Raw genomic sequence first — 16,906 nt, 5'->3', positions numbered from 1 at the left:
GTGTCTTGCGGATGATTCATCTTGGGTACCTTTAGACGAGATTGAGCTAAACAATAAGTTAGAGTATATTGAGGAGCCGATTGCTATACTCGATGAGAAGGTCAAAAAGTTGAGAAATAAAGAGGTGAGAACTTTTAAAGTTCAATGGCGTCATAGTAAAGGTTCCGAATTTACTTGGGAGCCCGAAGAGTTCGTGTTAGTTTATCTTCCCTCTTGTCATGCGGCTTGGATCGCGAGGACGCGCTTCGATTCAAGTGGGGGAGAGTTGTAAGACCCTAATATTTATTGTACAGAGATGTAAATAGGGTACATGAAGTGTGGGTGACATTGTGTAATTAAACAGAAGTCAGAAACTGTCCAGCACGTTGTGCGCGCTGCGCACACTTAAGGGAGCGCGCCGCGTACCCTTACTGTAGCCAGATTCTGCTTCTTTTAATGTGATATTTTGGAAGGACTATTTGGTAAATTCACTTGGGAACGAGTTAAAGGCCACCAGATCTGTTTGTGGAGTGTCATAACTCCATTAACACCTACCTTTATCCATTCCACTTAAATTCTAGAGAGAGAAGATTTCTTAAGTGAGAAAGCTCAAATCCAAGAGGAAGAAGTTGATTTCGGGTCAAGGCGCGTGCATTAAAGTTGTTCATCTAATCACTAGCTACGTTGTGATTGTGGTGGTATGCTCTAATCTTGATTTCCTTATTTTAATTTGTCTAAGGGTTAGGGTTTGGGTTAGTGATGAACATAAAACCCATATTTGGTGATTTTGGGTGTTCTTGGGTAAGATTGGGTCATGAGGACTCAAGGATGACTAACCTAGGGTTTTGAAATGATAAATGGACTTATGAGTCATAATTGGTTAGTCAATTACTAGCACACCTAGTTATTTAGCAAATGGGTGTTGTTTGAGTTTGAAGATGACTCAAAATGGGTGTGTTGGTTTTAAAATGGTTAAAATGTTAATGATTGACCTAGTTGGGAAATATGGGTATGAAATACCCTTATTGTGTATTAGTTAGTGTTGTTGGATCTGAATCACTAGCTTTGAGTGATTTATGATGGTCTTGACCTTAATGGGATGGTTTTGGCGATAATGGGGCATTTAATGCATTTAAGTCATTAAATGCACATAGGTGAATTGTTGGTATTTAGTCCAACTAGTTTGTGTGTTGATTGAAGTACTTATTATATTAGGTACTTTGCTTTGAAGCTTGCGAAAGTATAAAACCGTCATCGAATCGTTAAGGTGAGTGGAATAATTATATGCGTAGGTATATAGTGTATTTATTTGTGTAGCATGAGATGTGAAGTGTCGATGTGCTAAGACACCACGTTCACGTGACTAGTGAAGTGTCGAAGTGTTAAGACACCACTCCGGGTGAAGTGTCGACGTGTTAAGATGCCACCCAAGGTAAGACGAAGAGTGAAGTGTCGATGTGTTAAGACACCACTCGGGGTGAAGTGTCGACGTGTTAAGATGCCACCCAAGGTAAGACAAAGAGTGAAGTGTCGATGTGTTAAGACACCACTTGGGGTGAAGTATCGACGTGTTAAGATGCCACCCAAGGTAAGATGAAGAGTGAAGTGTCGATGTGTTAAGACACCACTCGAGGTGAAGTGTCGACGTGTTAAGATGCCACCTCAAGTAATATGAAGAGTGAAGTGTTGATGTGTTAAGACACCACTCGGGGTGAAGTATCGACGTGTTAAGATGCCACCCTTGGGATTAGTGTACGACGTGTTAAGTACTCTAATGGTTGTTATGAACACCGATGGGAAATTCGAGTGCCATTCCTTGTACGATTGGTTAACCATGATTATTGTGCTGTAGCGTAAGCATATTATATTGTACGAGTTGTATATATGCTATTGAATTGCTAGCTTGTGGTATTGGAGGTTAATAGCTTGTATTTGAGATGATAAGCTAATTGTGTTGCTAGCATGTATGCGGTATGTGTGTAAGTGTTTGCAAGTAGGTATATTATATATGTACGTGTATAATCATTGCATTCACTAAGCTTTGCTTACCCTCTTGTTGTTTACCTTTTTATAGGCTCCGGCGGAGACAAGGGTACGGGTGTTCGTTTGGACTAGAGATCCCGCTTTGTTTGATAGGGGACGCTTTTGGGGTGATAGCTTTTGGAGTTTGACCGAGAATTGGGTAGTTTAACCCCCCAACACCATGCTCATGTTGTCGTTTGGAATTTAAACTAATGTGGTCGAAACTCATGTTTTGTATGAAACTCGTAAAACGGTCGATGTGGGCCCCGTTTTGTAAAACTCGTTTAATGATTGAATCGCGTTAGTTTTACATATAAGAACATGTTGTGAAAAGCGTTTTGTCTAAATATGTCGAGAAGTGGGTGATCTTTATTTGAAAATTGACCGATTCGGACAGAAGCTGAAAGAGCCTGTGTGTGCCGCACACTATACTGTATATATAAAAAAAAAATTCTCGTGTATTCAGTTGGATATTGGGTTGGGTTGTTACATAACAACTAACAAGGTGATTTTAACCAACATTGGTTCGAAAGAGATAACTCAAGTTGTCAAGCATGAAGATCATATGAGCATGCGAGTATGACAAGTAGATTTGCATATATACGAACACATAAGCATACAAAAATGGCATGTAGATGTTTCATACATACTTATACAGGCAATGAACACATATATGACACATATAAGAGATGCAGTTTACACCTAGTGTATTATAAGCGGAAGCCTAGAGTTAAGCCTAGAGTGTAAAGCATACCATAAAGCATTTCAAGTATATTTCAAACTTATCATCCATGAGTTCAAAGAACTTGTCACAAGGAAAATGGTTGATTGGATCAATAACCAAGTCATTAACATTTTATTCTCATGCTTCTTAGCAAATAATGTATTGCAAACTTTTACCATTTCACACACATGATCAAGCAAGTATGTCCTAAGTCTATCAAGATTTTCAAGATGCAAAGATATAACCTTTTCATGTATCTTCGATTAATCCTTAAAGCTACTCGGACGTCTATTTAGACCTAGTTAGGTTTTGCTTTCTAAAGAGTATATCCTAGAGACGTACCTACCTTTAGAGTCACACATACATCTTTGAGTGAAAATCTAGAATTCATTTCCATAGGTGTGTCTAATACCTTAACACTTATCATACCAAAACTTTAACTGTATTCATTAGGTTGATTTATAAGAATGTTATCTTAGAGTTACTTTGATTCATGAGTTGAGTAAGGCTTTCAGAACACTCATCATTCTTTCATTAATCTCATTGCGTGTAAGTTTAAGACTTAAGACACTAGTTTAAATAAACATTTGTGTGGGGTAAGATTATCTAACTCTTTGACGTATAAAAGGTTGGAGAAACTTTTCATTTAACTCGTTTGTTCTAGGTGTTCGTTTGACACAAATGTAATCCTAATTTAGAATTTAAGAGCATGAATCATTCTTAAAGTTTTCTAACCTCATTAATCCTAATATGTCTAAGTGTGATTTAAATACTTCAACAACTCAACAAACGCTTATGCATTTAGCTAACAATTTTTATCAATTACTACTACTACTCTAGCAATTTGTACAAGAATAATATCTTATAAGTGTTAGCCTAGAATGAGTTCTATCATAAAAAATGTTTCTCATTAAGCATAGATGATAGAAATCATATACAACCCATTTAGTAAGACTACAAAGTTGAACTTTGGAAATCTATACTATACCTAGAAAACGGAGAACTTAGACTACATACTTAAAATCTAATTTGACTCCTATTGATGTCTCCTAAGATTTGTTTAACATGATTCTCTTTGCTTATCATTGTTTACCAAATATTTACTTTGTTGAAGCAAACTAATGAGAATGATCTTTTTAACACTTTAGCTTACTTAGTGATCATCATATATTACTTTTAGGTAGATCTCTAATGATTAGTTTCATGGTTGTGTGATCTAGTCTTATATGCCATCAAATTTAAAAAAAATGTATTGATGCAACGCACATATTGACATGTTCTTATCTTTTCACCAATTTCACTTGAAAGCATATAAGACATTCTACCTAATTGTATGCATACCATGTTTCTACTTTCAAATAAGTTGTGACCTAACTAGCATGTTAAGATATATGCACATAGCAAGCTAGAACTCAAGTAGCACATTTACTTGCAAGAAATGTTACCTCTACCGATAATGGTACTTCAAATATGTCCATCACGTCATCATGTTCTTTGTGCTCGGGGTGACATATTTATCATGGACATGTGTTTTGAGTACTTGTGATTACATCGTCTTCTACCACACTTGTTAACAAACCTACAACTTGTTAGAAACACAAAACATGGTACCCAATGTTTGTTGGGTCAGGGGTTGTTAGCATTAAATACTCTTGCCCTAATCCATTTTAGTACCTTTCTCAAACACTAGAGTTTATCCTTTTAGACATGTTTATATTATAAGATTTGATAACTAAGTTCATATCTTGAGTGAGAATAATTTATCGTGTACACTTATAGTTGTTTGAGAATCACTATCACTTATATAAACAAGTGTCATTTGATGACAATAAATAGCTTTACATTTAGCAAATGTTTAGATCTTTCCAATAAAAAAATGTAAAAATAATGTTATAACTAATTTACAAAGAATCAACATCTAAAAGTATCAAACCACGACCGATCTCAAAATTGCAAAAGCACATTTTGATCAGAGCTATGCGGTTGATCTCACGGTCGACCGTAGGTTCGACCGCCTACAAGTTTGGCACTATGTTGAGTTTTATAAAGCGTGTTTTTCAAAAACTTGTGATAGATTTACTCGGGGTGTCTTTCATTTGGTATCTTTAAAAATAACTTTTACTATATCACCACTTTTTATCATTTTCGAAGAAAGGTAATTCTTTTTCTTTTTCAAAAATAGTCACAAGCTAATGATTTTTGGTTTCAAGTTATAATTACCCCTAAGTAACTTTTTTTTCGAGAACACTTATTTAGATACTTAGAGTCTAATCTTAGATATTATATCTATCACTTTAAGGCTCTAAGATGTGTGACAACCTATGTATTCTATCATGTAAGATCAATTTATCAAACACACATTAAGCAATAACTCATGTCATTTTTTTCATGCAAGGATTTAAGGCACAAGTAATTTCAATTATCACATACATTGCATAGACCTAAGTTTCATGGCAAATTCAACGTACTTCTATTATGTACACTATAGTTGTGATTTTAACCCAACCCCATATTCTTCTTTACATACTTTAATTTTCAATTTGTTTTAAAAAAAAATGTTTCTTTGTTCAAGCTTTTCTTTTTCAATCATAGTTTTGATAATTATCACAACATTTAGAGTACACAAATATTAAAAAGACTAAAAACAAACAAGCTTACCTCACCATGTGAATTGTGGTATTTTTCCTCAAAGTAATGGATATAAGTTTGAGCATTCGGGTTCGATCCTTGACTCCACATCACACGAGTGTCTTGAAGTTGCTTCTCTTATGAAAAGTTTCATCACGATTCAAGACTAACTCATCCAAAATCTCTTTTGCGTTCTCCAAACAAGTAGAGCTTGGTTCCAAGATCTTTGACTCGGGTTTTTGCACAAAATAGTTTTTCGACATGACAAAAACGTTTTTGAGCAAAGATTAGAGCAACCGCTCTGATACCAATTGTAAGTAACTAGGGGGTGAATAGTTACTTAATGGTTTCTTAAAACTTTTTCGAAATCTTTAGCTAATAAAAGATAAGTTTTAAGTGCGGAAGTGCTCGTGTTTGTTAATGCAAGTATGTAAAGAATGTAAGTGCACAAACACGAGGATTTATAGTGGTTCGGGAGGATGCTAACTAATCCTCATTAATCCACTCCCCTATTCCAAGAATTGAGATTTTTCTGCACTATGATACCCCAAACCCGGTGGAGTGTCCGGATACAACACTAGCTCTTCGATAAGCCGCTACTTATGAACCCTTACGTCCCTTTGAAGAATTCACAAACACCAAATGCTCTTACCACAAGATCCTAATGCTCTAGCCTAGTGAAATCATAACTACCTTCTAGATCCCTTTAAGAAGATAGCTCACAAGTAAACTTATAGCTAAGCTTAAAATCACTCATAGTTCTTCAATAGGTCACACCAACTTAATTCCCAATGGAATTGATCAACTTCCTAGATCCCTTTAAGGAAATTGAATCATTAAGCAAGATGGTGTTTCCTATCATAAGAACTATCTAACTTCCTTGACCCCTAAGGAAGTGTCTTACAAAGTAAACTTAAAGATACAAATGATAAGTACAGAGTTTACATTTCAATTCTACTTAGTGTAAGTAGAATATCTCTTTCTCTCTTATAATCTCTCCATAGATATGTGCTTGAGACTTGAGAGATCAGTAGATATGTCTTTGAAGGAATGTTGGAAAGAGGTGGTCTTCTAGTTTAGCAAAGAGGTGTATTTATATTCCAAAAAAATATTGACAGACAAAACTGCGGTCGAACCACGGTCGACCTTGCAGGCAGCCGTACAACTTCTGTCAGCATTTCAACATGTCCGTTGTAAAATGTTTCGTTCATATTGATTATAAACATTCCATATTAATTGATTTCGTTGCGAGGTTTTGACTTCTATATGAGACGTTTTTCAAAGGCTGTATTCGATTTTAAAACAAACCATAACTTTTAAAATATTACAACGATTATCAAATAATGATAATCTAAAATATAGCGTTTTCACACGACCATTACATAATGGTTTACAATAATATTACACATCAATATATGCCTTCGAATGCAGTTTTTAAACAATATTTTACAAGCATGGACTCCAAATCTTGTCCTTTATTTAGTATGCAACAGCGGAAGCTCTTAACAATCACCTGAGAATAAACATGCTTAAAACGTCAACAAAAAATGTTGGTGAGTTATAGGTTTAACCTATATATTTATCAAATTGTAATAATAGACCACAAGATTTCATTTCTCATAAATACACATCTCGTATCAGGCATTTCGCAAATGGCATAGAGATAAAAATCATTCATATGGTGAATACCTGGTAACCGACCTTAACAAGATGCATATAGAATATCCCCTATCATTCCGGAACTCCCTTCGGACATGATAAATTCGAAGTACTAAAGCATCCGGTACTTTGGATGGGGCTTGTTGGGCCCAATAGATCTATCTTTAGGATTCTCGTCAATTAGGGTGTCTGTTCCATAATTCTTAGATTACCAGACTAAAAGGGGGCATATTCGGTTTAATAATTCAACCATAGAATGTAGTTTCACGTACTTGTGTCTATTTTGTAAAACATTTATAAAACTGCATGTATTCTCATCCCAAAAATATTAGATTTAAAAAGTGGGACTATAACTCACTTTCACAGATTTTTCCTTCGTTGGAAATAAGACTTGGCCACTGGTCGATTCACGAACCTATAAAAAATGTGTACATATATATCAAAGTATGATTGAAATATATTCACAATAATTTTTATTACGTTTTTATGATTTAAGTTTGTTAAGTTAGCAGTCCTCGTTAGTAACCTACAACTAGTTGTCCACAGTTAGATGTACAGAAATAAATCAATATATATTATCTTGAATCAATCCACGACCCAGTGTATACATGTCTCAGGCTAGATCACAACTCAAAGTATATATATTTTTGAAATCAACCTCAACCCTGTATAGCGAACTCGAACATTACAGCATATAGAGTGTCTATGGTTGTTCCAAATAATATATATAGATGGGTCGATATGATATGTCAAAACATTGTATACATGTCTATGGTATCTCAAGATTACATAATATATATTAGAATACATGTATAATACAATATAAGTTAGCTAGGATGTGATTAGTGTAGATTTGTTATAAAATTTTAGTAGCTACAACAAGTAAAATTTTCCAATTTTGTTTTACCCATAACTTCTTCGTTTTAAATCCGTTTTGAGTGATTCAAGTTGCTATTGTTTCATAATGAACTATAATTTATGAAACTAAACAGAAAAAGTATAAGTTTATAGTCGGAAATACAGGTTACAAGTCATTTACTAAAGAGGTAGTCATTTCCGTCGAAAGAACGATATCTTGATGACCATTTTGAAAAACATACTTTCATTTTGTGTTTAACCATGATTTTTGGATATAGTATCATGCTCATATGTAATATCATTTTTCCAGAAAACAAACTTCCAATTCAAAGATTAAGATAGTTTTTATTTTTCTAACCCAAAACAGCCCCCGGTTTCACTACGACGTCGTATGTCTGGTTTTACGGTGTTCTTCATGTTTTCAGGTTTTAAATCATTAAGTTAGCATATCATATAGATATAGAACATGTGTTTAGTTGATTGTAAAATTCAAGTTAGAAGGATTAAGTTTGTTTGCGAAAAAGTTTAGAATTAACTAAACTATGTTCTAGTGATTATATGTTCAAATCTTCGAATAAGATAGTTTTATATATATGAATCGAATGATGTTATGAACATCATTACTACCTCAAGTTTTGTGGATAAACCTACTAAAAGTGACAAAAATTGATCTAGCTTCAAAGGATCCTTGGATGGCTTGAAAGTTCTTGAAGTAGAATCATGACAAGAAAACAAGTTCAAGTAAGATTTCCACTCGAAATAAGATTGTTATAGTTATAGAAATTGAATCAAAGTTTGAATATGAGTATTACCTTGAATTAGAAAGATATCTTAGTGTAAATAAGAAAAATTTCTTGAGGTTGGATGATTACTTGAAATGGATTTGCAAGATTGGAAGTAAGCTAGTAAACTTGAAAGTGTTATTGAAGTGTTCTTGAGTAGTTGTTTTGTAGGTTGATCAAAGGTTGGTTTTAGGAGCTAGATTAATGTAGATTTTGTTGAATATGCTGGAGAACACTTAGAACATCATCATAGAACAATAGAGAGATCAAATGGATGAAAGAAAACTGAAAAATGCAAGTGTGTGTGATGGTGATGAAAACGTGAATATGCATGTGTTTATATGCAAATTGTAGTTTGATTTTTAGTGTAATTATTTTCTCTAATGGCCAACTTGATCAATCATCCATGCTAGAGAATAAAATTAGCTGATTAGGAGTCTGATTTTGATGTTTTTCTATTGGTATATACCAATAGTAAATACATCTAGAAGCTGTGTATTGTACGAGTATGAATACAGTTGCATACGAGTAGAATTGTTGATGAAATTGAACGAGAATGTAATTGTAAGCATTTTTGTTAAATAGAAGTACTTTAATATGTGTCTTGAAGTCTTCCAAAAGTGTTCAAATACATTTAAATACACTACATGTATATACATTTAACTGAGTCATTAAGTCATCGTTAGTCGTTATATGTAAGTGTTGTTTCGGAACCTTTAAGTTAACGATCTTGTTAAATGTAATTGATCCATTGTTATTACACTTAAATGAGATGTTAAATTGTTATGTTAACATGTTAACATGGTGTATTAATATATCTTAATATCATATATATATATATGTGTGTAAAATACTATTACAACGATAATCGTTACATATATGTATTGTTTCGAAATCCTTAAGTTAGTAATCTCATCTTACTCATGTAGTTCATTGTTAATAAGCTTAATGATATATGTAATTATAATTTCATGATGTTAAACATAGTGTATTAATATCTTTACATGATACATATGTATTTAGTAAGACGTTGTTGTAACGATAGCCGTTATATATATCGTTTCGCGTTTCTTAATTCACTACTTTCATTTTATGTATATAACTCATTGTTAATGTACTTGGTGAGATACTTACTCATCATAATATCATGTTATATATATATATATATATATATATATATATATATATATATATATATATATCATGTTGTTTTTTACAAGTTCTAACGTTCGTGAATCGCCGGTCAACTTGGGTGGTCAATTGTCTACATGAAACTCATTTCAATTAATCAAGTCTTAACAAGTTTGATTGCTTAACATGTTGGAAACATTTAATCATGCAAATATAGTTTTCATTTAATATATAATCATGGAAAATTTCGGGTCACTACACGTTGGAGCTCCTTTTTCTTTGAATTTTTGGCTTCTTTACCTGATATATAGCCTTCAAAATATGTTTAATACACCTAGAAGTTAACTCCATTACCCCTTTGATCTTGGACATATGCATGGAGGTTGACATGTGCTAGCTAAAGAGGAAAATCCAATGTCCTTGATCATTGTCATTGATTTCCATAAAAGGTAAATGCAGATTTTTGTCCCTTGGCAAACCACTAGCATCCAAACTTCATTCCCCAAATCTTTAAACCCTTGTCTTCATCTTTGATGGAAGTATCTTGCCCATTGAAATCTTGTTACAACTCAATTGAATTAGTTTGAGAACACTTTGACTAGTTGCACTAATCACAAAGATACATCACTACATTCCAAACCTCATACCCATGTCTTCACCAACTTGTCTTTTCTTTAATGGAAGTATCTTGCTCTTTGAAACATTGTTACATCTCAAATGAACTAGTTTGAATTCAGTTGAAACTTAATGATCCTTGTTACAACCTTGACTAGCTTGAACTAATTACATTTACATTCATACAATGGTACATAATATTAATGGGAGAGCACCTCTTTAATTGGGACTTTAATGACGATTATTAGTATGTTTAAATGACATTATGTAATAGGATAAAAAGATATAACACTTGTGTGTTTAATCTTAATTTGGCTCAAAATGTCATTAAGATGTCATTAGATGTGATTAGTAAAAATTAACATCTTTTGGTTCAAAACTCTTTTGAGATCAAAAAGGGCAACTATTATAAGTATATTTAAAAAGGTTTTGTAAATTATAGATGCCTCAAAGTGGTCTAACTTAAAGTGGATAATTTTGGTAACAGAGAAAACTGCGGTCGAGCTGCGGTCATCCGTGAGGTTAGCCGTAGATTGACAGTTTTTAGAGAAATTTAAATTCGTTGGTACAGGACACACACGGTCAGGTTCACGGTCGACCGTGGTGCAGCCTCATATTAGTTTTTACCAAGTTAATCATTTATTATTGGTCTTTTTGCTAGAGATAGTGTAGGCTTGTGAACTTGTGTTGTTCAATACGTGATTTAAGCACACAAGACTTGGTGTCATCATCAAAACAAAGTGGTTAATATTTGAATATTAATATTGGATCACTAACCAACATTTTTTCATTGATTTCGTTAGGATTATTAACGTGTAAGTATTTAATTTAAACCTAAGTCGTGTATAACAAAAAACTCGCTAACTATGTTATATATAAAAAATAAGTGGTCTTTCGTCGCATCGCGCGGCTAATCCAAAATTAGTTAATATTAATTATGATTATGATTTAGATTATTTATGAAAACTTATGGTTCATTAAATACATTTATCGTGTGCCCTAAAGACTATGCTAAAGAAAATAATTAAGTTTAAATGGTTGTACATTCATGTTAGTAAAGTGGTTATTAGAAGTAGTTAACAATAGTTTAAATAATTAAGTGACCACTCTACTTTTTTATTTGTGGGATCACGAGGCACCAATAGTTTAAAAATTTTGTGCAAAAAATATCATTTAAAAATGTATATGACACCACTAAATTTAACTACAGGACACCATATCTTTTTTGAATTTATAGTTTTTCCTTTAAACTATATTAGACATCACTAAATTTAACTAGTCGGACCCCATATATATTCCAAATTTATAGGTTTTTAAATGTAAACAACTTTAAAATAACATTCAAATATAATTAACATTGGGGGGAAATCGGGAGCCCATTGAGTTTCGATACTGGAATCGTCATTGGTAAAGTGGTAATAATGCATGAGGGCTATGCTTAGAAAAATCCTTATATTTATAGTTTTTATATCGGCGCCACATCAACACTTTCTCACAGAGACTAAACACTACCAATCATGACATACTTTCTCAGAATAATTGGAACCCACATTTAATTTAATTATGTTAATTAAATTAAAAATACTCGTATTATTATAATTATTAATACTATAATTACATATGATTTAAAACTTAAAAATCAATCAAATATCAAAAAGATAAAATAAAATAAAAATGTAATAAAGGTACTCAGTAAATAATTCTTAGCCACAACCTTGTAGAACTCACAATTAAAAATAAAAATAAAAGATATCATTCATCATCTTCATATATATATATATATATATATATATATATATATATATATATATATATATATATATATATATATATATATATATATATACATTCACCTCCATTTTCATCACCATTTAAGACTTAAAGGTAAAATAAATAAATTAAAATAAAAAGGAAAACAAAAAGCTAGAAGCTTAATATTCTGAGAGTGGGCTGCTGCCAATGGCGCCCTGCAGTACGGTGAGGAGGGCGGTGCTGGTGATTAAACTATTAGGGGCACTGTTAGTATTATAATTTATATTTTATAATTTTATAATAATAATAATAATAATAATTATTATTATTATTATTATTATTATTATTATTATTATTATTATTATTATTATTATTATTATTATTATTATTATTCTATTCTAACTATCATTAAAGTTGATGTGTAAACATAGCAAAGAAGTAAAGCATCGTAACTTCTATGAATATAATACGAAATACATTTTGTGGGTCCCAAGCTTTAGACTAGAACATCGTTGGCTTGTTACTACGTAAAGAAGCATGATGACAGGTTATTAATTAAGTAATTAACGTATTGACCTATTCTTTTTCAAATCGAGACTGTAAAGATGTTCAGATTAATAAGATTGATGTGATGACGTTAGTGCCTGATAAAAGAATCAGAAGGGTGGATCCAATGCCGATTTATTTGGTTGGTTTTTTGCAAATGGTTATTTTGATGTTTTCTGTTGTTATTATGCTGTTATATTTACTAGTTGTCACACGTGTATATTGCTTCGTCCAATACGATATGCTTTTTTTGGTTTAGGAGTTGTATTTTATGTTATGACTCGGTTAAGTTAACAAGGTCTAGTTTTTGTTTGTGGTTCTAGGAAGTTTACTTTAAGCGAACCGTTTACGTTTGAACTGATCGTATCGGTTTAAAGGTTCTTTCATTTATTGTTGAAGGTTTTTAAATATTAATACTACTCGTGATTTTAGCATACTAAGTGAAAATCCCAAAGAGAAATGTCATTTTAAATAGATGTTAGGATTGTTTTATAAAACCATTTTTATCTTAAAGATTATGATGAAGATTTGAAACACGGAGAAGCAATCAAAATTAGTTTATTACTTCGCAAGAAAATATCAAAGTTGGTTTGTCGGGTGTGGCTAATGGTTAATCAAATAAGGATTCTTCCAAAATTAACGGATCAAGGATTAATTCATCCATTTTCGGGCACTTTAGTTAGGAACAAATCTTCAAGCGTTTTATCCTTTAAGATAGAAAACCGATGATAAGAATATTTTCGGGAGATCTTAGATGGTAAGTTAAAAAGGTCGAACCTTAATTTAGTTGTTTTGTCGTGTTTTGTTTATCTGCACATGCTTGGTGTTAGGACGATGTTTGATAGTTTATCGGTTTGTTTTCTACTTTTTTCGGTAGATAAGGCTCGGTTATAGATATTATAATTTGTACGTTGCTTTCTAGCAGTGGTGATTCCAGGATTAAAATGCAATGGGGTCCCAAAAATTTTTTTCACTACTAATTATATTTGAATGCTATTTTAGTGGTATTTTACTTTAAAAAAAGTACAAACTCGAAAAATATATGATGTCCGAGTAGTTAAATTTAGTGGTGTCCCAAACAATTTAAAGGGAAAACTATAAATTTGAAAAATATATGGGGTCCTGCGGTTTAATTTAGTGGTGTTCTATACAATTTAAAGGAGACAGATTAAAAAATAATAGTGATTCTCGAGTTTTTATTTTAAGCGGAAAGAAAAGGAGAGTAGAGGATTAGAAAGGATAATATAGTTATATTTTGTTAACAACACTCTCCGCCCATATTTGGACGGATTACGAAAGATAGTAAACACTCTCATCCCCTTTCTTTTCCATTCATTTTAGCTTAAAAAAGAACTCGAGAATACAGCGTTAGAGTTGCCACTGCTTTCTAGGTACTAGCCTTGTAACACCCCATTTCCAACAAGGAACGAGAGGTCACATTTACTAGTAATATTAAAGTCTCGTATTGATTATTAATCGTAAATATTTTCTTTAATAAATATTTAAAATCTTTTATCATGTTATAAATCCAAACTAATAAATGAATGTAAGTCTCTAGGTCATCTGCATGTCTTGAAGCTCTCTCACTCATCCCAGATTACCCTGAATACCTGCCGCAGGAAAAGAAAAATGCGGCTGAGCTAATTGCTCAGTGCGTGGATGTAGACAGATATAAATATAATAATAAAAACTTTTATTTTAGCACGATAAGAGTGAAAGGAATATGGATAATTTATACTTTAATTTCAAAATCTCCATCGAGTATCATTACAACACCAGAGTACAAAAATAAAGGCCAGATTAAAGAAGGGTGAATCTATACCGAGTACACCTAACAGAACAGAATATCATAATCGCACACATCGGTGCCAAAAAATATCACATATCATATACTCCATATCACATATCAAAATCACACACTGGTCGCGAATCCAGGTGCACCCTAATCGGAAGGTGTGCATGGTGTAATGACACGGAAATTTTCGTCCAAATTTAAACTTAATTCGTATTTGATTTCGACACGATGAGAAAAGTTAGTAATGTTAAGTAACAAAGTTGTAAACTATGTTCATATATTCAATTGACCTTCGACTGCTCTCGGCGATTCACGAACAATTAATTGTAAATAGATATGTGTGTACATATATAAATAATAATTCGAAATATAATTTGAAGTATTATATGTTGTTGTTATAAAGTAATTAATAAAATAAAAATAGGATATTATAATAATTATTATTTGAAATATATCTCTATATATAAATAAAGTATATTAAAAATAAATATTAAATGATTGTAATACTCGTTTGATGTTTCGATTGATATTAAGCAAGTTAAATACGAACTTATGTGATTTTAAAATAAACGGTAATCCGAAAATGAGATATATAAGTTATAGACTTATTAAAAGTATATTTAGGAACTATTAGTTGAATTTTGAAACTTTTTATAATTTATTTGGGGTTGGGAGTGAATAATTAATGTAATTTTTATTTAATAGTTAATGACCAAATTTTATACCATAATAACTAAAATAAATAAATATAACTAGTCTAAAAATTTGGGATTTTTTTTCGAAGATTTTTTTTATCCGCCACTAATTATTAATGGAGCACGATGTACTACCCGCTTTAAAACGTCGGCACAAGAATTTAAAAAGGAGGCGGCTAAGTGAATTATTATTATGATTTTATATTATATTATTATTATTATTATTATTATTAAATATTTATTGTCCTTGGAGATATCCACCTAGTTAATATCTATACATATCATGTACATTTACAAAACACTGAGATAAAGATTCACACTTATTTTACTAGTTGCTTTTCTTATATTCTTCTCATTCAAATTCAATGGCCACCAAAGATGCTTTAATCATCCTTCATCTTCAACCCAACACTACCTTTGACTCCATCGCCACCACCATCGAACACCCTTGAACCACCACTGTCGCCACCTTCTTCCTCTCTAGCTCTCTACCTCTCGTCATCTCTATCTTTCATATCCATTTTCTATTTTCTCTTTCGGATTATGTAGTGAACAAAAGACCACCAAAGAAACCACTACCACTTGTGTTAAATGCTACTGCTCCTATCCTCTATTATTGTTCGGTGAACACCAAACCAAGTCGAAGCTCAAACAGCTGCTATATGTGCCCTTGCTGCTGTGCGGTCTGTTAATGGCTGAGAACCATCATCAGGTATTATTGATGCTGCTCAGTATCTTTTGGTTGTTAGTACCATCGAATTATCCAAAACAAAAATGAAACCCATTTGCTACTTATTCGACCAACACCCACAAAAAAACTCACCACCTCAAACACTCTACAACTACTATAATTTACAGCTACTCATCAATTCATAAACCACCATCTCGATCCCTTTTATTTCTGGTTTAGACCCATAACAAACTCAAAACATCACCAGTACAAACACCATAGTGAACGTCATCCCCTCTAAACCGAACACCATCTCCTTTGTTTCTTTTCATACGGGTACACCCATATACCCTACAACCACCATGAAAAACTCTCGTAACCCACCCTCACATTATTTTAGATTAAATATCAGTTGCTGTATACTATCGAGACAAAGCCAATGTAAATCAATTATTAAGATAAGCAACTAATACCGAATTACTTTGAACAAAAGCATGCCGATAAAGTTAGTGCTTTTATCATGTGTAATTGTTGTTGGTAGTTTGACATTCTTTTAATTTGGTGAGACAATTTAATACATAATGGTAACCATATTGTGGGGTTAATAAAAGAATTAATAAATAATGACAATAAGAACCGAAATGATTATTATTTTCGTTTGGTAAGTGGACTTCCAACAAAAGTTATTTAAATTAGGGAAGTGTTAGTAGAACTAGTTACATGAATTCTTATCTACTATCCATGGGTCGTGATTCATTTCCCAACTTGGGCCGTGGGTTGCAAATGAATTTTTGCCATGGACTTCTAAGTTGGACTTAATTTATTACTAGTGTTGGGCCGAGCCTTATCCTTGGTTGGGCCACGAATTCAGTTTTCCATTGGGCCATGAATTGAGTGCTTGATTGGGCTGCCAATTCAGTTTTTATAATTAGGCCGAGATCCACTTGTTGTTGGGCCGAGGAGTCTGTTAATGAAGATGATCATAAGATGATTGAAACTAGGATTGAATTGTTATATGATGATTAAGTTTAGATTGCTATTTAGATGGTG

This window comes from Rutidosis leptorrhynchoides, chromosome 9, assembly GCF_046630445.1.
Source record: "Rutidosis leptorrhynchoides isolate AG116_Rl617_1_P2 chromosome 9, CSIRO_AGI_Rlap_v1, whole genome shotgun sequence".
NCBI lineage: Eukaryota > Viridiplantae > Streptophyta > Magnoliopsida > Asterales > Asteraceae > Rutidosis > Rutidosis leptorrhynchoides.
This window is presented reverse-complemented; position numbering follows the sequence as displayed.